At 42.3% G+C, this 22,928-nt stretch overlaps 1 pseudogene; it reads right to left on the reverse strand.

The window, feature by feature from the left end:
• Nucleotides 1-936: 936 nt before the first annotated feature.
• Ewsr1-ps4 (EWS RNA-binding protein 4) lies at nt 937-2,118 on the reverse strand (annotated as a pseudogene).
• Nucleotides 2,119-22,928: the final 20,810 nt, after the last annotated feature.

Consider the following 22,928-nt stretch of genomic DNA (forward strand, 5'->3'; position numbering starts at 1 on the left):
GTTTTTACAACTGTCTACCATACAGTGCCTGAATTTCCTACAAAAGAATGTAAAACGAGGATTTCTTTCAGACCTTCATTGTAATGGTTAAATGCATTAAGGACTACAGCACATGAATTTATTTATAGAATATAATTTCATTATACTTAATGGAAACTATATTCCATAATATAATGAAAACTAAATTGCATATATATTACACGCATACATATATGAGTTTGAAATGAATGTGGGCCTTTTATTAAATAATATTTTTCATAAACATCTGGAATTCTATTTAAGAAATTGCAACTATGAACCTTGTTCCACTTAGAGGTAGTCTTGGTTCTCCACAGCCATCTTCACAGAAGGGAGAGACCTCAGCACATCACCATTTCATTTGTTTTCATGTTTCTTCACAAATGGTGAAAATACTAAAGCACAGACAAGGAATATTCACAACGTGGCCAACATTATCAATATGAAATCAGACATTTAAACCATTTCCCGATTAAATAAACCTGGTTGTCAGTGCAGCTCTGTAGGCTTGTCTAGTCGGGCTGGTCTCTATGTTCCTGATAGTGCTTGAATCCATCCACTTTCCTATTCTCTACATCTGCCTCTTCCTCCCTTCTGTCTCATCAAAGGTCCAGGAGGGGCCCCAAGAGCACCTCATCTTCCTCCACCAAAGCTATCCTTGTCCATGCAATGGTCACTTTGAAACTATCCCTGCCTTCACTCTAGCCACCTCTGAACATCCTTCCAGGACTATTTTGGTCCATAAGTCCACATCTCTCTCTCTGAAAGTTCCCAGGAGATGCTTTGGCCTCTATCACTACCTGGAGGTGGGGAAAGTGATGGGAAGAAACACTGGAGCTCAGGGGTGCACACTGACTGCATTCTGTGCTCCAGGTGAAGTTTTGGTTTCTTCAGCCTGGATTGGGACCTTGTCAGTCTCTAACCAGGACCTCCACAGAGCGGTGGTGGCTTCTCTCTGCTCTTGCAAGGTTGCACGCCACCCCAGGCTTGCTCTGGGAGGGAGAGAGCAAAAGAAATCTTAAGTTTGCTTCCTTGAACAATCTTTCCCATCGCCAGTTGGATCTTCAGAGGACATTGTGGAAGCTTTCCCGTCTCCTTATCCAGGTAGATGTGGATCATGGGTTGTCAAGTTCTTTTGTTCATCTCCACAACCCCACAGCCTGCCCTATTGTCCAGTCACATTGTCATTTAATCCTTGCCCACAAGTTTCACAGTTGTCAGAGTCTTCATTCGGATCTACGAGAACATCTAGATTAAGATCTGGTCCTTCACCCAATGGTCCTATTGAAGCCACGCTGGATCTCTACCACCCATTCCATTGTGTCCTCCTGCTGGCCAACCCTAGTCATGGGTCCATGACCAAATCCCTCCCCTCCCCTGCCCCAGTTATCAGGGCCACTCATGCTCCTATTCTTCTTTTGTCTGGAAAATCCTCCAGACTCCTGCCCATAAAGACCCACGATGCTGTGGCTGTCCTGTCAGGATTAACTCTGCTGTGCTCTGATCTCTATATTGATTTGAAGCTACGTTTTAGGGTCCAATCTGGAGAGGGTAAATTAGCGAGAGGCTGCCACCCACAGGTGCATTGTTGACCCCAGCTACTCTGCTATCCACAGCTTCTGGGTTGCTCGTGGGTGTTCTACTGAGAATATCTGAACATGAAGAGGAGTAGTTAGCGTGAGGATAGGATGGGGGTGCTGTGAGTGGCTGCTGCATGGGGTAGCTCCCAGGTGCCTGGGGATAACTGTAGTCACTCTGCTCATATCTCAGACTGTGCTGTACTATCTCTCCCTGTGCATCTCTCTCCCTATGCTAGATTGGAGTTGACTATTCTCAGGGTCTTGTTATCATCCTGAGGTCTTGCATGTATAGTGGCTGTCGTCTCCAGTCCATAGGCTAGGTAAGCAGACTGGGTGGCATACAAGACTAAGCTGCCTAGAAGCCTGGATTGTGGTGACTGGAGCAGTGGTGTCATAAACACCAGCAGCAAACTGGGACAGGTTGGCTGTATGCCTCTGGGCTGTTGAGCAGGATCAGCACAGGAAACTGTCCATACGAAGTCACATATGTAGTCTGCCCATTGGTGACAGTGGTCTGAGCTGAGTACCGTTGACATTAGTAGCTCCTCATAGGTTCCACATTTTGTTGCCCATCTGTCTGGGTGGTCTGGGTGTTTCCACGGATTGGATGAGTGGTGTAAGGACCATAGCCATACTGGGTGACAGCTTAGCTGTAGGTACTGGAACCTGTGGACTACATTTTCTCTCCTAAATGTACTAAAAATCAGCCACCTAAGGAAATCCTATGAGATAGATTTTTGGAATAAATAGATGTTTTTTCTTTAATATATATTATATAAAGATAAAGAGTATATATTTATACATTTTATAAATATATAAAATATAAACAATATATATTTATATAATAGAGTATATACTATATTATTACATAGTTATCGCATACATAAATATTACACACTATATAATTCATTGTATTATACATAATATATTATGTATAATTAATATATATTACAAGTATAGATATTATATAATATATTTTATAAAGGATAATATATATAAAGAATATAATACATTTAATAATAAAGATAATATATAAGAATATAAGAATAAAATTTAGTAACATATTTAATAATAAAGATAATATTTTTAAATATATATTTAAAGATATAAATATATTATATATGTGACATATATCTTATACATGTACATAAAGATATATGTGAAGACATGTAAAATAAAATATATCTTAGATATAATATATCTTTATTATACATGTATTTGCATATGTATTTTTATAGCTTATAGTTGCTAAACCTAACCAGGACTCCAATGCTCTAAATGCTCTCAGGGGCTCTGAGATTTTTATACTTTAGAGGAAGCAGGAATGAGGAAATTTGCTGAGAAGAGGGATATTTAAGGAGAGAGGCAGGGAAAGGGGGAAGTTGTGGGGAATGCCCGTGGTCCCTCTGGTCACAGGGCTGCCTGTAGCCTGGGGAAAGTGCAGCAGATTGTGTCAGTCCTGGAAGGTAGTTATGAGGCTATCACTTAAGTGTAGAGGTGGGGATCAGAGATGGATGAAGCTTACGGTCCCCCAAAGAAGGCTTTTGAAACATTTTGGGGATCCCTCCCTGAATAGCTGGAGATGTTAAAGCTTAGAGCTAAGATCACTGTGGTTCTGAGTATGCGTTACTCAGGTTAGGACCACTCAGATGTCACAGTAAATCTAGACTTGAGAGTTTGTGGTGATCACTAGTATTGAGTTTTTTCTTCATTGAATATAAATCTGTTCATTAGTTCTAAGATTTTGCTTGATTTGAAAGGACTGGATTTTTGGGTCTCGGAAAATGAAGACACAAAATAAAATAACAATATAGGAATATTAATTGTTTTGTCTTGTTTTCTGTTTGTTTTTCAATACAGGGTTTCTCTGTGTAACCCTGGCTGTCCTGGAACTCTCTATGTAGACCAGGCTGGCCTCCAACTCAGAGATCCATCTGCCTCTGCCTCCTGAACACTGGTATTAAAGATGTGCATCGCCACCACTCGGCAGTATTAACCTTGACTATAAATACACTTTCATATTAGAAACACTGAGGCGTGAATTGTTGATAGCTGCATTTTTAGACTCGAGAAGATCAACTTACTATAAAATCACAGAAACTCAACTTGTGAGTTGTGTAGGTAATCAGACTACAGAGTTGCATCCTGTCTGCCTACTTACCCGGTAGGTCTTTGATGTTAAGGTGAGCTTAAAGCTTGTGTTACTTGGAAGAAGGACAAGGTGAGCACTGGGGGACTGCCCTGCCCTGTAGTGTAGTCATGACTGTAACAGTGACTGCTGAAGACTGATGACCATTGGAGACACTGCCTCTGAAGCTTCGGGTATGTTAGCGCGAGTCTGTGAGCTCCGCATCCCTCTGTAACCAGGAGACAAGGGTGGGGTGGGGGGGGGTTCGCAATCCCATTTTACAGACAAGGAAACCACATCTTAGGATTTTGTTGTTACCTATTTTTATTTTCTCCCAGCAGGGTCTCGTGAGCCCATGCTGGCGTCTAACAGACTACCGGGCAGAGAACACCCTTGAACATTACCCTCTTGCTTCCGTGCCCCAGATGCTGGAATTATGGGCCTGCATCACCACACAGCTTTCCAGCTCAGAAGGTTTAAATATCCCACGGCCATAAAGCTTCAAGACAATGGAGACACGATTTGAAACACACAGGTTGACTGATCCGAAGCTCACTCGTCAAGGGCAGGGAAAGGTGAAATGGTTAAGTCTCAAACTAAGGTATAGACAAGGTCAAAATGGCAAGAGTCCTTGCAAGGGATGGGGGCTTGGCATACGGCTGTGTGGCTCCTTTCTTTGCTCCATAATAATAACCAGACACGGCAGGCAGGGAGCACTTTGTGTGCACTGCCTTTTGATGCTAGCAGCAGCCTAGAGGAACTACTATGGTTTCCGTTACACAGACAAGGCAACTGAGGCTGGAAAAACAATCCGTTTGGTAAGTTTCAACGAGCGTCTGTTTGGCTCCGTGTTGAGCTCATGAATGTAGATTATCTTTTGACCAATGTGACTTCTGTTTTCCCTGACATACCAAGGCATCTTTTCAAAAAACTGTGTTTCTCTTTCTGTCCCTGCCCGCCAAGCCCCCTTAGGGTGTGTGTGATCTCTCAGCTTCATTCTCTCGAAGTTCACACTAGAGGAGCCACACGGTGGCAGTGTAACCTCACAGAGTTCAAACATGAGGAAGGAAAAAAAAAAAAAAAAAAAAACCCAAAACCAAAACCCAAAAAACCCACTTGTTTCCACTACACTAGGCAGGCCAGACTCAAGTCTCACAAACAGACATGGATGGGCAGACTGGCTTTAATTAGACTGACCTTAGCATTTTACACTTCCTGGGCACAGACACACAGGATGCATGCTCCACAAGCCAGGTACTCCCAGGAGTAAAGATTCCAGAGACCCCAATGGCAGGGTGGTGATCCATAACATCTGAGAGCCTCCCCATAACATCAAGACCTCCCCAAACCCAGGAAATGCGAGGCCGACTATTTCAAAAATATTTTGTATCTGATTCTCACAAGCTCCTCCCTCTTTTGACTTTCTGCACGAGGTGGGGGGATTGTCTGAAAGAACAAAAGGAGGGAAAGAAAAACAAATTAGGGGAAAGAAAGAGGGTCAGCCTTGGCTTCAGAAGAGCCCAGAAACTCCAAGAACTCTGTGGATACTTGACACTAACCACAGTACCCAATATCCCCGACACACTTCCTTAAGCATGAGAAGACTTAGCCAATGCCTATTTTACAGTCTGTGAGATACTTTGTTACAAATTTATGATGTATCTTTAGGTGCTGTGTGATGGAAGCTGTTTCTCCAGCACTTTGCTTTCTTTCCTCCCAACTAAGAAAAAAAAAGCCTGAGATCCTTCTATATTATAAGAGGGAGGAAGACTTGGCCACTAGGAGAGAAACCAGCAAGTGATCAAGAGAAAAAGATCCTTACCAATCTAGGAATGCAAAAAAACAAGATTCACGAGGCTGATGGGACACAGATATTTTTATTTGTATCTTTCGAAGTCGTTTTGGAGTAGATGGTAACCAGGGAGAAAAATGCTTTTCAAGACAAGTGGCAAGATTCACACTCCTGACTGCTTGTTTTAGGAAGAGTCTTCGGGGCCAGTTGTGTTTTAGAGATTCGTGAAATCCCTCTTCCCAGGTGCCTGAGTCGTCTGCACTTAGGCCAGCATAAGGAGCCTGTATGCTTTTGTTTGAAACCCGGCCAGCTAGTCTCTGGCTTTATTATGACTTTGGCTCCTGCAGCTGTCTCTAACTCACCCATGGGCCACATGCATCATCCCGGGATAACTTAATATGGCTTAGCACAAAATTATGCACTTACTTAAAACATGAGAGTATTTTTTTTAAAAAAAAAATTATGTAGTTCTCAAGAATGAACTTTGTAGGTGAGAAGGTCATGTTGCAAAGTCAAGAGTTTGGACCCATCTCACAAGGCCTGTTCCTCAACCCAAGTTCTCTCATCTGAAAAATGGGGACGATTACAGTAGCTTCTCTATTTTACAGGTTATTGGAAGAATATGTAAAAGACTAGGATCTAGTAGGCCCTTAATAAACACTGACTGTTCTTAACAAATGTGTCCCGTTATGATAGCAAGAGTCCAGATCATGTTAGATACTACTGAACGAACAATGAAGAGAGAGCTGATCTGGTTTGGAGCTCGACAAAAACATGCTCAGGTCTTTTCAGGGCTCTAGCTCTGTGCTTGGATCTCTCGGAGATGAAGGTGATTTCCTTTATACTTATATAGCATACTTGGTGACCAACAGGCCAGTTACAGACAGTAAGAAGGAGGCATTAGCAGGTCCCTGAGGTCAGAGGTCTCTAGTCTTGATGGGTTCCTGAAGAGATGTTTCAACAAATGGCGGCATTCCTTGACAACAGTTTTGACCTGCTGGTTTCCTGTTTCTTCCTGTGTAGAGTGACGCCCATGTCTAAAACGAAGCAACCTACTGCTGTCTTCCTGTCCTTCCCGCACAGAGCTGAGAATGATTACAGAAATCCCTGCGGTGTCTAGACGGTGGCTTTCAGACTGGGTTACATTGGGACTTGTTAGAAAGGCAGGTCTCGGTGCCCTACTCCTGTCACCTGCCGAGTCTGGGGTGCTGAGGCAGTAGCTCCTAGTGGTTTGTGCTTAATACAGTTTGGGATGATGATTCTCAAACCTACACTTATTCCTCTAACTTCAAATTACAGCCTCATGGGACCAGGGGAAAGCTCTGAGCATGTTTCCAGGAACCCAGCAGAGCGGATCAGGATGCCTTTTCATTTTTTATTTGTATGGTCTTATCAGCATTTGTAACGTTATCTCCTATTTTGTCTGTAAAGAAGCCAATGGGGTTTGGAATCTTTCAAGCCTTTGCCTGTGTGTTGTACAAATGTTTGACTTTTGTCTGTTGCTTGTTGTTACAAACTACGGGGAGAAGCACTAACTGAGATCCCCCCTCAAAAACCACCAGCACGGACAACACAACAAACGAACGAACAAACACTACACAACTCAACAAAAAAGGCAGCCCCCAAATAACACATAGCTCTGTGTGTGTGTGTGTGTGTGTGTGTGTGTGTGTGTGTGTACACGAGCACATATGGAAAAAGCTGCAGTTTGTCTTCATGAGGCTCTGACAATAGTCAGTGCTGTTTGGAACAGTGCAGCACTAATAAAATCAGTTGCAGGACATGCACCACTAAATAAAGCACCATGGGTAATTTACAAACTGCCAACATAAATATTTTTTTCATTCTTTCCCCTAATGCATTCTTCTTTCTTGTAAGTAGAGAAACTGAGGTTCGGAAGTTTATGCTTTTATCATTGGCCCTATGAATTTGGGGAAGCATCCTAGAATTCAAACAATCCCTTCTCTTGAGTAACCATAGTGGCTGGGGCAAGCAGCTGGCTTCTATGTGGCAGGCACCACACCAGGCATGTTCTGTGTCTCACTCAATCTACCGAATAACTCTAAAAGGTAGGAATTGAAACGCTGCTGTCTGAGCTGGGCAACCTAGCCAACTGTCTCACAAAGGGCAGGTAGCTCGCCCATGCCCACACCGTCTCAGGATGCAGTGAGCTAGGACTGAGAGGTTTGTGTTTTATAAGGATTGAAATGATGGTATATAGCAGGATGTTTAGGTATACACTGTGGGCTGCGTAAGTCGGTACTTAACACACACACTGTCTCACATGTTTATACTTTTGTGTGATGCAAATACTTAAATTACATTCTTGGCCATTTTTAAGCTTACATTTTGTTATTGACTGTAACTACCATGATGATCATCAATAGCTCTCTTGAAATTAATCCTCTTGTCAAAGTAGACTGGGTCTTCCGATCACCATCTTCCCAATCCTACCAGCCCTATCTTCTAGAAAATACTGATTTATTTTGGATGCGGTAAATGTCACTTTTTACCCTCATGTATGTACCTTGTCTCTGCTCCTGGCTTGTTTCATTTAACGCAATATCCTCCAGGTCCTCCAGGTCATTTGCAATGACAGATCCATCTTTTTTGTTAAGGTTGAATGTGATTCTGTCATGTGCACTCTTATATTTCTTCGTCTATTCCTTAGTTCACGGGGACTCTGGTTAGTTTCATCTCTTGGCTATCATTAATGATGCTACAGTGAAATGAAAATGCGGATGTGCTTTGACATGCTGGCCTCATTTCTTTTGCATCTACAACCTGTTGTGGGATGACTGGGTCTTATGGTAGCTCTATATTTAATTTCTTGAGGAGCGGCCATACTGTTTTCCAGAATGTCTATAATAATTTATGCTGTCACTTACATCTGTTCATCCCTACCAATGTTACCTTCTGTCATTTTGATAATAGCCTTGCCACAAGCACAGGCACTGCCATTAATTGCTGGTACCCAGGAGTGTTCATCCTCCAATGACTGTTTGCTCATCTTTTGGAAAACTGTCAATTTAATTCTGATTTTAGATCATGTTTTTGCTTTTTTTTTTAACTATTGCATTATGACTTCCTTATGTAATTTGAGTATTAACTCTTTACATCCTGGGATGGAAATACAACATTTTCCTAGCTTATTGCATCCTGAGATGGTGTGGAAGCAGGCTAGACAGCATCAAGAACGAGACAAGTGTAAAGTTCCCAAAGGGATACAATGGCAGAGCTGCGTGACAGAAAGGTGTCATGTGACCATTTAACTAGTAAAAAAACAAACCTGGCCAGAACCACCAGGGCCGAGGGCTGAACAAAAACTGTCTTCAGCTTCATTGTCATGACCTTTCTAGCTTATAGGATTGGCTGTTCCTATCCTGTATCTGATGCCACAACATGTCTGAAAACCCTACACAACAAGGAGGAAAAAGGGCAAGACATCACCTTCAGGAAAATGTGGGACCCATTCCAGAAAGTCCCACCTTTACTCCTCTAATTAGCCTGACCATAGATGGACTTCCGGTGGGTGTGACCTACTCTGCGGTATGCGCTTGTGCTTTGTAATGAAATCTCTCTCGATATCTCACCCTTGCATGTCTCCAAATTCTTTCCTGGTGATGATAAGAATGTGGGAACACTACTTCAAGTCCTCCCTCCCCAACACCCTCCAAGGCTTCCTGGTCCTTACTCTTGGCAGCATCTTCAAATGTATGATGTGCACACATGTTCTCCCATTCTATAGGTTTTCTGTTCTATAGGCTGTCTTTATTGCTTGTTTCCTTGGCTTTTCAGAGCCCTTTGATTGTTCAATGTATATTTGTGCAAGATTCCTTTTCTTCCCTGTGAGTTGGGGCAATATTCCCAAATTACTACACAAGCCAGCACCATGGAGTCCTTCTCCGTTATGTTCCAGTATTTGTACAATTTCATCTCTCTTTTCATTCATTTTCGGTTGGGTTTTAGATGTTCTATGAGAATAGAGTCTAAGTCGGGCTGCCCCTGCTCTTTGCCCTCAGGGATCACAAGAAAGATCAAACAGGACTCAATCAAAACTTGGTTTCAAGACACAAGACTATTTGGGGGTGAGTCCCCACCCTTTCTATCATAGCAGTTCCTATTGGTGGTTTTACCAATAGCATATCTCATTTCAGAAAAAAAAATGTTAACTGCTATATAGGTCTAGAAAAGTCTTCACATAATTCACACCAGTAAGGGCAGGCTTTGTCTGGGAAAGGTTCCAAGAATCTATACTCTAGCCAGGTGGTTCTCAACCTTCCTAATGCTGTGACCCTTCAATCCAGTTCCTCATGTCGTGGTGACCCCCAACCGTAAAATTTTTCTGGTGCTACTTCCTAACTGTAATTTTGCTACTGTTACATATCAAAATGTAAATATCTTGTTTGCAGAATATCTGATATATGACCCCCCTCCCCTGCAAAGGGATCATGACCCACAGGTTGAGAACCACTGCTCAAAGTGATTATTTTAGTTTAGTTCTAGTGAGTTTTGTCTTTCTTATCCTACAAAGCATCAAGGTTCAGTTCCTGCTTGTCATCTCCCTAACTATCCACTAGGAAAGTACTTTGAATGAGAAGAATAGAGAGGCCCTTGCCTCTCATTCAAATACATTGCCAGTATTTGAATGGTGCAGAACCGTTAATGGTCTTCTAGAATCAAATGTCAACATTTTGGGGCTCTCCAACATTAAGCATTGACCAGGAGGAGAGGACAAAGTTCCCTCTTCTCCTCTAAGCTTCCTTGTTCTTTTCTTTGCTATTTGGTCCACTTTCCTCCCAAGCCTGCACTAGCCCTAGGTCTTCAAGAGGCTGAGTATTCCACATGTGGCTGACTTTCTTGGCAAACAGTGCATCATCTACCCTCTAATTGGGTTTGCTGGTCTCAAGCCTCAGCCAAATGCAGGCTAGGGCTTTAATGAGCAGCCATCCAACCCTCACTGTTATCTGTGGTGCCAGGAAGATTATTCCTTATTCCTGAGGAGTTATGTGTGCATAAAATAAAGTTATCAGCACAGTACTATTCGGAAACTAAAGTTTTAAGCTTGGGTTTCATTGGTTAATTTTTGGGCCCTTTAGGAATAACTTCATTGAAATATAGTTCACACAGTATATCATTTACATACTGTACAATTCACCCACTTCAAGTGTATAATTCAATGGTTTTTAGTTGCAGCCAGCATGGTAATCAATTTTAGGATACTTTTTAATTATTCCAAGAACAGACCCTGTACTTTGAAGTTTGAGCACCTCTGCTCCAGGCTCCCACCTCTAGCCAGTCACCCATTTGACTTATATAGATCTGAACGTCTTGAACATTTCAAATGTGTGACTAAGTCACTGGGCAGGCAGTGTGCTGTGGAGACTGAACAAGAGACAGAGCCAGTCTCTATGCCTAGCCTTCCCCACATTTTACCCGTGCAACCTCTGGGAGTGCATGAGCTCATCTATAGATCCTTCCCTTGCCAAATGAGGATATTTTTTCTACTTCCCTTTTAAAAGCTTCTTAAACTTCTACAGCCATTTACAGCTATGTTGAAAGAACAGGACAAAGACCCACCCCACGTGCTTGCCCACGTGTGTTCCAATTGTGAGAATTTATTCTTTCCCTCTCTTTCTCCCTTCCTCCACCTCCCTCAGTCCCCACTCCTGCCCTGACTCCCTCTGTCTCTCTCTCTCTGCTTGTATTTCTTCCCACCATCTGAAAATGACTTGCAGATGTGTCTTTATGTGTGGTGGTGTGCATTTCCTTAAAGCATGTTTGTTGTCCATAACCACAGAGAAGTGCTTGAAAGAGGGCTATGGGTACTGATGGATCCTAACCTAAAGACCACATTCAAAGCTGACCGTGGCCCCAGTAACGATGGGGGTCACTTCTGTCTTTAGTCCTCTTTATTCTGTGGTCTCTCAGGAGCTCTTGGCTTTTCTGACTATGGCATTACCTGATGGCCCAGCCCTCAGTTTGACAGACTCTGAGGTGTTCTTGCGACTGGATTATTGCATTTTGGGACTGTTTTCTTTCTGTACACTACAGTTTGTCCCATTTCCAGTGCTAGATTCATCCTGCATCTAGGCCAGGGGGTTCTACACAAAAATTGCCATTTTTCCCCTTTCTGCAAGGGAGTGTCTTGTGATGAGCTATTACCTAAATATTTTATTTTTCATCAAAGCTCACTCACTCGTTTTAGGGTCCTTTGATGATGGGTAGTAATCAATTATCATTAGGAAGATTGTCACATGATGATATTCTAATTTCTCTTAGCGCTCTCCAGGTTCACTGTTCTGTTCTTCTGCTGGATAGAACTTTCCTATGTTGACTATGCCTTACCATTCTCCTATGCCATTATGTTTGCTCAAATGATTCCAGATTTGGCCGGTGGCCTCGTTGTCAGCCTGCTCCTGTGTTATTTTGGCATGTGCCTCCTCCCAGTGTTAAACGTTTCCTTACTTCCAGGTGCAAAAAAGCTGTTGAAGCTCATTCTGCATTCATGATTTTCCAGCTCTGGGGACCAGACATTTCTCTGAGGATCTTGGATTCCTTTTAGTGAAGAAAGAGGATAGAAAGCAATATGTGAGTACCAGGGATGCTTGTGGCTGAGGACTCATTACTTCTAGACCCTTCTAGAATAGACAGCTAGGAGATTCACACCTTCAGTCTCCTTGTCATTTTCTTTTCTATCTGTCTATAGAAGAAAGCATGAGCTCTTTAATTATAATACATGTCTTTAGGTTCAGACAGTCCTTTCCCCTTCATATGCTTAGATGGTTAGCTGGCTCCTATTATCTGTATATTGTTAGTTAATATAATTAATTATGCTTATTTTTTATTTTTCCTTTCTTCTTCCCCAGAGGCTATGGCCTTTGAGCATTGCCACCTAGAATTGTACATCCCACTCTGTCCCCTCCTGGTCACTCTCTGATGTCCTAAGTGGTATCTTTCTGGAAACGTGGCTAGACCAGGCTGCATCTTTCCCTTAGCTCTTCTCTCCTCCCCTCTGCAGCTCTCTGCCATCAGATTTTGCACCCAGCTGAGGCTGGGAGTCTGAGACACCCCTGAGACTTGATGCTGACCTTTCAACTTAGAGGTAATTTGAAGTTTGGGTGTATCCTGCTCTCTGTTTCTGCTAAAAGTGTGGGTTTCAATGGACTTCATTTGTTCTTGTTTCTCGCTGCGAAATCCAAGAGTTAGGTGAAGGCCTTTGTGCTTTCACCTAGCAAAGGGGGAAAAGGGCAAGGGGGTAGAGTGGAGGAGGGGTGGACAGCAAGAGCCCAACAGACAGGGAGTGTAGACACATGCGCAGTATGAGCACAAGATGACATGTGTTATATGGGAAACCTATTCCCAAGTTAACAGTATTGATCTAGGCATAAAAGCAGCATATGATTGGCTCTTAAAGTATCACTTCCCAACTCCTGCTCTAGAGATAAAGATTTTAAAACATAAAATTGGCTCACACATGGGGTTGGCGATTTAGCTCAGTGGTAGAGCACTTGCCTAGCAAGCACAAGGCCCTGGGTTCAGTCCCCAGCTCTGAAAAAAAAAAAAAAGAAAAAAGAAAAAAAATTGGCTCACACAGCCAAATCATAGCTTCATGGGAAAATATTGACTTTTTTTTCCTTTCTTGTCACTTTGTCCTGACGTAGTCCAGAGTGGCATCGAACTGGTGGCCATGCCTGGGTAGGTATTGTGTTTTAGTAGTAAAAGGGTGAAAAGGATACAAGGCCAGATGAGCAACAGGGAAAGGCATACATGCAATATATATGATATATTACACATATAGCATATGTACAATGCTAGACCAAAACCATGTTTGGAACAAGTCATATTGTTGGTACAGTTTAGGCACAGTACATCACTCAGAACATTCCATGTAAGCCAACATGCCAGCCAAGAGCTGAAGGGTAAACTCTGTAAGCAGAACAGTTGGCTTGTTATGCTAATGTTTTTCTGCACAATAGTTTTGGTTTAAAAAATGTTCCTATTTGAGCCAAGCAATATTCCTATGATTAATTCCAAGAAGTATGAATAGGTCTCCCTTCTTAGACAATTTTCCCCTGAAGTCAACAATTGTTTTGTTTAGGTTATTATTACTGTCCAATTGCTTAATTTTTTCATGGTGACTCTTACTAATTATGCTCTAACCCCTCTAAGAGAATTGTTAAGAGAGTGATGAGTGCTATGGTTGAGAGGTAATTGTAGGCCCTATTATAAGAAGTCTTGTGCACCATGTGCTGTGAACAGAGTGTTGAATTCATACATGCAGCTCTAATCATCAATAAGTTGTTATGAGGAAGGGGGCACACTTGGTGGGGTAATTGAGCCACTCTGAAGAAGAAAGAAGCATGAGGAGCCCCATTCTTAACAAGTATTTGACATGTTGAATAGTCCTGCCATAATTGGAAAGCTTGATGCTTTGTTTGGACCAGCAATGGCCCTTTAAACTTAGGACTTATACCCTTTGTTAGGAGAACTTATACTATGTCATTGTATATATTAAATATGGACATATATAGGTGATATGTAAGCAGGAAGATATAAGCAGGATCTCATATAGCCTACACTGACCTCAAACTTATTAATTAGATGAAGCTGACCTTGAACACCTAATCCTCCTGTCTCCCAAGAGCTGGGATCATAGGAATGTACCACCATACCCAGGAGATGCAGAGCCGAGATAGAATCCAGAGAGTGCTAGGCAAGCCCTCTACCAACTGATTCACACTCCCTGATCCCTTTATATGATTCAAATCTCCACTGAGACTTAAGATCAACTCCTAGCCATGAGCCCCTGCAAAAGGGAAAAATCACATACTTCCAAATTCATATAAAATGGTACAGAGTAAACACTCTCCATCTGAAAAGAAGACAAACAAGCATAGGAAGAAGAATTGGACACAAAAGGAAGACCAAAAAGTAGGGAAAACATTAAATGATTTACCTTTGTATTGCTATCCAGGACACATGATGTTGCAATGTGAGCCACAATTTGCTTAGACAGCTCCTCTATCCACAGCCATAACATTTACCAATAGCCCCTTGGCAGACCTGGCTCCTCTCCCTGCCCATGGCTTCTCAGTGCATGTCCCATGTTCTTGCTATTTCTAATATCCTAGGGTTTCCACTGCAGCTTCAACTTTACAGTTTCACACACTGTTCTCTCAGGGGAAGCCTGCAGAGAAGGCCTGCTCCACATTTGTTGACCCATCTCCTAAGTTTTCCTCTGACACCTGAAAAGAAATCTTGAGGATCTCTAGAATTCTCCTGAATTTTATATTCTGAAAAACCAGCATCACATGGGTCTGCCACTAGCCATCCCCACTTGGACCCTGGCTGAAAGGGAGACTGTAACTCCTTAAGAAGTTGAGCACAGTGAAATAAATTACAAGGAAATAACTTGCTGGAAGTCTTATGCCAGCAGGGTGCCCAATGGAGCTCTCTTCTCAAGGGAGGAATTTAAGTGGGTTTATCCTTTTGTACTTTTGAGACTATCATGGGCTATCTTGTTTATTACTGACATGTCAATTCTTCTTTCTCATTATCCCAAAGAATGAGGCTTTGGGTGTGTGTGTGTGTGTGTGTGTGTGTGTGTGTGTGTGTGTGTGTGTGTGAATGGTGCTAATCTCTTCAGAAGCCACATTGTCCTTTAGACCCAACTTAATTCTGACTTTTTTTTTGTCTAAAACACAATATTTTGAAATCTTTCTGCTCTATGTTGGTTCCCATTATCATGTAAGCCTGACTAAAAGCAGCTCACAATGACCATGCAACGTCCCAATACTGGTCTGCCTTGAAATTTCTGCCTTGAATTTTTATATTATCTAGTTTGTCACCTTTAACTTAGCCTTGGGAGAATGAGCAGCATGTAGACAGGTTCTTTGCCAGAGTGCAGCACGCAACATGTCCTCTGGTCCAGTTCTCAACAATCTTTGTTCTGACCAGAACCCTTAGGGCCACCATCTTTATTGACTACATCCTGACAGCACGTTTGCCTTCTGAGTTCTGTCAGAATTGTCTATTAAGCTAAGATTACAACATTCCAGGGATTTGCCCAAGTTTCCTCAAATTCCTATTTTGTTTTCTTGAGACACGGTTTCTCTGTATAGCCCTGGCTGTCCTGGAACTAGTACTGTAGACCAGGCTAGCCTAGAACTCACAGAGATCTTCCTGTCTCTGCCTCATGAGTACTGGGACTAAAGGTGTTCACCATTACTACCTGCCTCAAGTTCATATTTAAAACTAACTCCAAGGTGTTTGGACCACATTGCTGGAAATAACCACAGCATTGACCCTGGTTCTCTGCTCCCAGCTTCCCATGTTTGCATTTTCATTGTTGTGATGAAAGGCTGGTGAGCATCAGCTTGAGAGAAGAGGGAGGATTATCTTGTCTATCAGTTCCATCCCTGTTCTGCTGGATCCACTGCTTCGAACCCGACACATCATAGTGATAAAAGTTGCTGCCAGAGGCTGCCTGTGCCATGGTAGCCAGGAGGCAGAAAGAATTACAGGAAAAGGATAGGATGAGGGACAAGATATGCTATTCGAAGGTACATCGCAGCAACCTTCCCACTGTCTATCACCCCTCAATAATCTACCCAAATTTTGAATCTGTAGATAAGTAGACTATTGATCAAGTCAGGGCCCTTAATATCTAATCGCCTCTGGAAGTGCCCTCAAGAGACACCCCAAGGTGAGCTTATCACACCTCTTGGGGGATCTCCCATTCTAATCAGTTGATAAGCAATATTAACCATGATACCAGAACAAATCAGTGAGAAAGGATGCTATAAAGGCTGTCCTTTCACAAAGGAAATGTCAAGGAATTTATTCCTAACTCCCTAGGCTGGCAAGTAGCAGAGCTGGTATTCAAACCCAGGTGGACATATCACAGAGCCACATTGAGTCTCCATGAGACTTCCTTCATCTACACCTTATTAGGAGAGCACTGACTGCTTGAACTATGGGTAGCAAAACCATAGCTTTGACAACAGTCAATGAAATGGTAAAATAGTTGTGCCAAACCAGGACTGGCTACCAGAGGTTGTTAGGAAGGCTTACAAAAACCATAGTAGAACTCAGATAAGAGCAGACACCCAAGCTGGAGAGATGGCTCAGAGGTTAAGAGCACTGGTTGCTCTTCCAGAGGTCCTGAGTTCAATTCCCAGCAACCACATGGTGGCTCACAACCATCTGTAATGGGATCTGATGCCATCTTCTGGTGTGTCTGAGGACAGATACAGTATACAGTGACCTTATATATAATAAAATGGATAAATCTTTAAAAAAAGAGTGGCCACCCAAAGTCATGTGGCAGGAGGTTGGGTAGACTGAGGCCATAAAGGCATGGGGGTTTAGACCTGGTTATGAATGAGAGAAATGGATAGTCAACCAAGTGTGTCAACCGACGTGTACAGCAAAAGACACAGAGTATGTAACAAATATAGGAGTTAGTCATGGAGAAGGCTGTGAGGAGACAGAACTCATGAATTCCAGGGACCATCTGGTTTTATGGCCTTAATCTCTGAGTCACTTCATGAATGCTAGGGTGTTTTGAATAGGACAATATCCCACAGCAGGGTGGCTGGGCTCTGTTCATGGTTGCCCATCTGAGGGTATTTCTAGAACTCTTTCAGGAGATTCCCTTTCTCTGTGAATCCTCCCCAAACCCCATCAGATTTCCTTCTCATTTACTATTAAGAAAATATTATTTCAATAAAAGGTACTGGGGGGGGGTGCAGAGGAAAATATCAAAGTTCAGTGGTTATGTGAACAGTTTCTTTTGGAAAAAAACCCAAACAACCATTTTTGTATGTGTTTGCATGTGCTTTTGCCTGTGTATCACAGGATGTCTGTGTGTCAGATATCAAGGAACAACTGCTAAAAGTTCTTTCTTTCCATCATTTGAGTCCTAGGGATTGAACTCAGGTCATTGGGTTTGGCCATGAGCTGTTTTACTCACTGACTTATCTTGTTGACCCAACAAAAATTATTGATCCAAAATTATTCTCTTCCCTTTTTCTTTCTTCCATTAAAGATAGAAATGAGACCATTCATTCTACCTGGAAATGATATCTTCTTAAAATTAAAACTTGTAAGTGGAAGGGTCACATACATCTTAAATGTTACACCTAGATCTTAAGTGTTAACAAATTCCAAGTGGCCATTCAGTGGTGAAAGGCGATTTGTTTTCTTGCCCTTGTAAACATCCAAGGTTAGCCACGCATGCGCATGGATAATCTAGGCAATGGATTTCTGCTTATTAGAATAATTTATAAAGCCTGTCTTATGTATTCTCCTCCACTGTCAATTCCATGCCTCAGGGATGGAGCTCAAGGACAATTTTACAGAGAGATTGTCCATCTGCTGATTTCCCCGCTAGTATCCATCCCATGAAATGATCCCTGAGCAGCAACTGGGTGCACTTTATGAAGTTAACTCAAGGCTCCCATTGGATAGACAACTTCTCTCCCCAGTTCCAGCACATTTCTGTCAACTCAGGAGTTTGATGGTGAGCTTAGAAGGAACTATTGAACAGGACTTTTACATTTTGATGGCAACCTCTGTGTGAAAGCATTGAAGTAATGACTATTTCAGATTTTCCTTTAGCATGAAGTTTGGGGTACATGCTGTTTCACTTTTGATTTTATTAGTGTCCCCCGCACCCATCTTTATCATGGAGATGACTTTGAATAAGCCACTGAGTATCTCTAGCAGTGTTCCTAAGACTTGGACCTTATCCTGGCTTACCTCTCTGCTTCAAGGTGGGTCCCTTCTTTGGTTCCTAGAGTTCCAGGCACATCAACCTTCTCCCAAGTTTCGAAGGAAGCTACTTCCGTTAAAGGTCTTGTTCTCTGCTCATGCAGGCCCTTGTTACAGGCTTCTGTCACCTTGCCCTTGGCCCTTCTGGGTAGGACATGACAATTGCTTTGTCTTCCTGAAAACACATGCAATGTGTGTGCTGCTTCTTTTGGAAGTCCCACCTATACCCCGGCATATGGGTAGACACTTGGTAAAGTTGTGTTGATTGAATAAAGGAAAAAATAAAACAACCCCTCACCCCCCCCCAAAAAAAAAACCCCAAAAAACAATGTTAATCCAGTGAATTGGACCCACAGAGCAAAGAAAGCATATTCTGTAATTATAACAATTAAGATATACCAACAACTATATCAGGTGCTAAAGAGGGTCCCCAGTAAATGAAACAATTATTTGCTTTACCTATGGATGACATAGGCATCTGGTTCATTAGAGCACATGCATAATTTACAAGCTAATATAAAAGCGTTGAAAATGGTACTTGAGGATATATGAATATATAAAGGGAGGTCAGCTGAAGAGCTAGAATAAATATTTAGACCAGAGGGTACTTTAAGGTTAATGAAAACAAGCTGCAAATGTGATTCCGTGTTTGCCAGAGGCCTGAGTAAAAATGACAATTTGATCAGCTCCATGATGGTCATTGCCTGAGGGAAAATCATTCGAGTCCCCTGGAGGCCGGCAATGGGAGAACACAATTTTTTACAGCCTCTTTTTTTCCCCCCAGTGAAAGAAATTTCTTTGAAGGGACTGTACTTATTTCTCCATGCCTCCCTGAGCAGCTTGGCAGTCTGCCCAAACCCGCAGCATTAGAAGGTCAGAGATTTGGTTTCCAGATTCGTCTCCCTTTCTGAACATCTTGTCTCCCTGCAATTAAAAGATGAGTTATAACCATGGCGTTTCTGAGGGTTGGGGTGGTGGTGGGAAGCCCTAAATCTGACAGGTAGTAACTCAACGGTTCTGTCCACACCAGTATTCTCTGGTCCAGAGTGAGCCCTTTGGTCTGTCTCAAACTCAGCTTTTCACTGCAGAGGGATCCTGATGCCTACTTCAAAGGGTATTTGAGAAGTAGTTACAGTTGAGCTTTGCCCAGCAGAGCCCATGTTCCATAAATGATTCCCTCTGATGCCATTCTTCCTTTGCTCAGAATTGACTTGAGAATCACTAAAGATTATAAACATTTGAAAAATTCTTGTGTATGTGTAGGCGTGTGAATATTCCAGAGGCCCAAGAGCAATGACCCAGTCTGCTAGTTAAAGAAAACAGAGAGAAGAGCTGAACTCTCTTACTAATAATTTATCCCCTCCAATTTTAAGCTTTAGATGTTTCTAGATTTATTTTTGTCTTATCAACATACTGAGGATGGTTTCATAGCCTCTAATTTTCTATCCTACATAGATAGGTGTATAAAAGTTAAAAGTGTATATGCATATAATTTCCAAGTGTTTAGGGCCTTGCCACACTCACACAAGTTAAAGAGGAACATGAAGTCATAGAATTCATTGTCAAGAGTTAAGAATGAGCTATGCTGTATTTCTCACCCTGAGATTTTGGGACCACCACTTAATTGACCTTAGCTACTCGCAGAAATTTCTCCCTGCAGATTCTCCCCTGGTGTATTTTGATTCTTCTGCCAAATTTCTCAGTTAAGAAAAATAATAACTCAGATTATAAGTTCTGTAGTCCCTGAGAAATTTCTCTCTGCCTCTCTAAGTCATTCAAAGCAGATTCCTGTGTTTGAGAAGGTCACGGGAAAAGCACAGTGTCTTCATAAGCCATGTCAAGCAGGGCGACTTCTGAGATGAAGTCACAGGCATACTGAAATGTCTTCATTGTCTCCAACACTGTCACCAGAGGGCTGAGATGATTTGGATAGCGATTTCTCTGTTTATTTTTTTTCCTTTCTGAAAGAAAATATGCTGGTAGTACAACTAATCTAAAATTAGAAATTCTGTATGTGTCTCATTATGGTTTGGGGGACAAAGAAGCTAAAACAATGGACGTTTAAAAATAAAATTGCTTTGTTTGCTCAGGCAGTTTCAGAAATATAGCTTCTCCGGGCAATAAGAGGGGGGTTATAATTATAGGATTGTAGTGTACTAGCCTGTTGGGATAACCCACACGCATTGTATCAACTGGCTATGAAAATGTGTCCCTGTGTTATCAACTGTTAATTTCTGTGTCTGGGGTGCCGAGCCAGCAGGGTATGGAAATGTTTGTCCTTCTTCACCTGCCCAAAATGGAAGGTAAGCATCATGGTGGAGGTCCAGATGAATAAGAAGTACTGTGCTTTGCATAATAAAGAGCTGGCAGCTGGGGCTGGGGCCGAAGGATGAAGAGAAAGGGAGAGGAAGCAGTGAGAGCTGTTGGTGGAATGGAAGAGAAGTCCACTTGTTAGCTGAGCTAAGAGACTGCCCCAGCAAACAGCCAACACCCTTCTACTATACAGATGTCTCCATGTCTTTATTATTAAAACCTCAAAGCCCCTCAATTCTAGCAAAAGTATAATCTAGCCTTGGGTGCCTTAACTGTTGAAAGGTGAGCAGATTTCCCCAGAGAAATCGTGGGTGTTTGCTTGCGTTTCAAACATTTAGATTTACTAATCCATGAATATTAACTTAGATATTCATCTAGAGGTGACATTAGCTCGACGGGCAGGATATTCTGTTGTGAACATCTGTTTTATATCGTCTCCAACACATTTTTGTCTTGAAAGATTTGAGACTTGGGGTAGTAGTAACCCCAAGGGCAGCCCCTCAAGGCTGTTGTTTGTGCTCTGTGAAATACTATTGCACACCCTCCCCTGGAACTAGTGAAGGGACATTTATGGCAATGTGACACCAACATACCATGGCTTACATTATCTACATTGCCTCTGCATTGAGCGGTAACATGAAGGCGAATCTACCCTTTTCCTTTCCTGGAGTGTGTGGTGAGTGAGAGGAGCCCCCAGTATATGCGTAAGCAGTGGATTAAGTCCCTGAGTGAGTATGCACTGTTGACAGGGGCACAGCATGTCAGGAACTCCAATACCTCAGATCCATGAGAGTGCCAAAGCCTGCCTAGGGTGAGGCTCAGAGATCTAGCAAACCCATCCTCTGGTGTGAGTACAAATGTTTGCTGATGACTACTTGGCTCAGGAACTATTAACCACAGCTTCCTCCTCTAGGATGTCTGCAGCCTGAGAGGGGTTCTCTGCAGAGACCTCCTACACGATTAGCTAAACACGCCTCCTTATTCATCTCTATCCCATACATCGCCTTCTTGTCCAGCTGTATATAATCACCACCCCTCCTCCATTCAGATGCTAATGTTGCTGTTGGTGTCCCCCACCAGAGCAAGAGCAGCTCACCTGATCTCTGTGCATCTGTGTGAGTGTCTCTGTCCGTTCTTCATTTGGTCCTCACCTTAGTTAGGTCAATCCCCAATCCCATGCAGAGCATGACGGGAAGACTTACTTAGAGAAGACTCAAAGCACTTCTACCGTATTATGGCTTTAATGCGTAGAGTTGGTCTTTTTACTCGGCTTTTAAGAGAAGCAACCTAGGTTCAGGAAGTTTACAACATACAACCGGTATGTATATGTGATGGGACACACAGCTTTATCCAGATGGCTGTTGTGGATTTTCCTTCTCAGTGGCTGCTTGTGGATACAGTATAACACACGTGAAAGTCCTCGAAGGACTGCCCATCGCAATGTGAATGAAGACGGATACCATGACTCATGATCAGGTGTTCAGTCTCCTTGGCTCTGCTCTTGAGATCTTCCTCCAGAGGGTCTAGAGCTGATGGTGGTCAAGGACTCTAGACATATCTAGGTTTTTTCCATGCCCTGGGTTTGACTTGTTTGTGTGATTCTTGTCTGTAGGTGTGTGAGCAGAGCACGGGGCCTGGGGTGCTCATTTCATATTGCTGTGACTAGTTCTGTGCCGGTGAAGAAAGTCAGCACTGGATGAGTAGTCTGGTGGACTGTGATCCATCTATGTCTATGTTACAATTAGAGTATCCTCAGCAGCGGACATCAATGATGGCAGAAAACCAACAAGGGGGATGAAGGCTACTTTTCAACAAGAGTGAGGAACTCAGCTAATGGACGGCATTATTTGCTTGCAAACGAGTTGCACACATAGATTTGACCTTCCTAATTGTCTTTTTCCAGGCTGGATTTAAGACTCTTAGATGTGCTATCGCAAATGAATGTTCTCAATCTGGTTGTGCCGCTCAGCTGGGAGTCCAGTTTTGGCAGAAACCTCTATTTTAATCTTTATAGAGATGGGCTTTTTTTTTTAAATCATTTGAGTTTTTATTGCATTTCTGTACTTATTTGATAAAATTCATGGAATGGAAAATGAAAGCACAAGAGTGCTGATTTTAATGATAAGTGATTTGGGCTCATAAACTTAATTCAATTTAGAGAAAGATGGAAATAATCAGGATGCCAAAAATGAGGACATTTTAGCCTTAATTGGACATATTGACTTTAAGCCAGTCAACTGTGATTTCATTGTTGAACCAAAGAACACAATTTCAGAACATGTGTAAAATTTTAGAGAAAGGTTATTTTCTAAATGGAATA

Source organism: Rattus norvegicus, chromosome 7 (genome assembly GCF_036323735.1).
Source record: "Rattus norvegicus strain BN/NHsdMcwi chromosome 7, GRCr8, whole genome shotgun sequence".
NCBI classification, from domain to species: domain Eukaryota; kingdom Metazoa; phylum Chordata; class Mammalia; order Rodentia; family Muridae; genus Rattus; species Rattus norvegicus.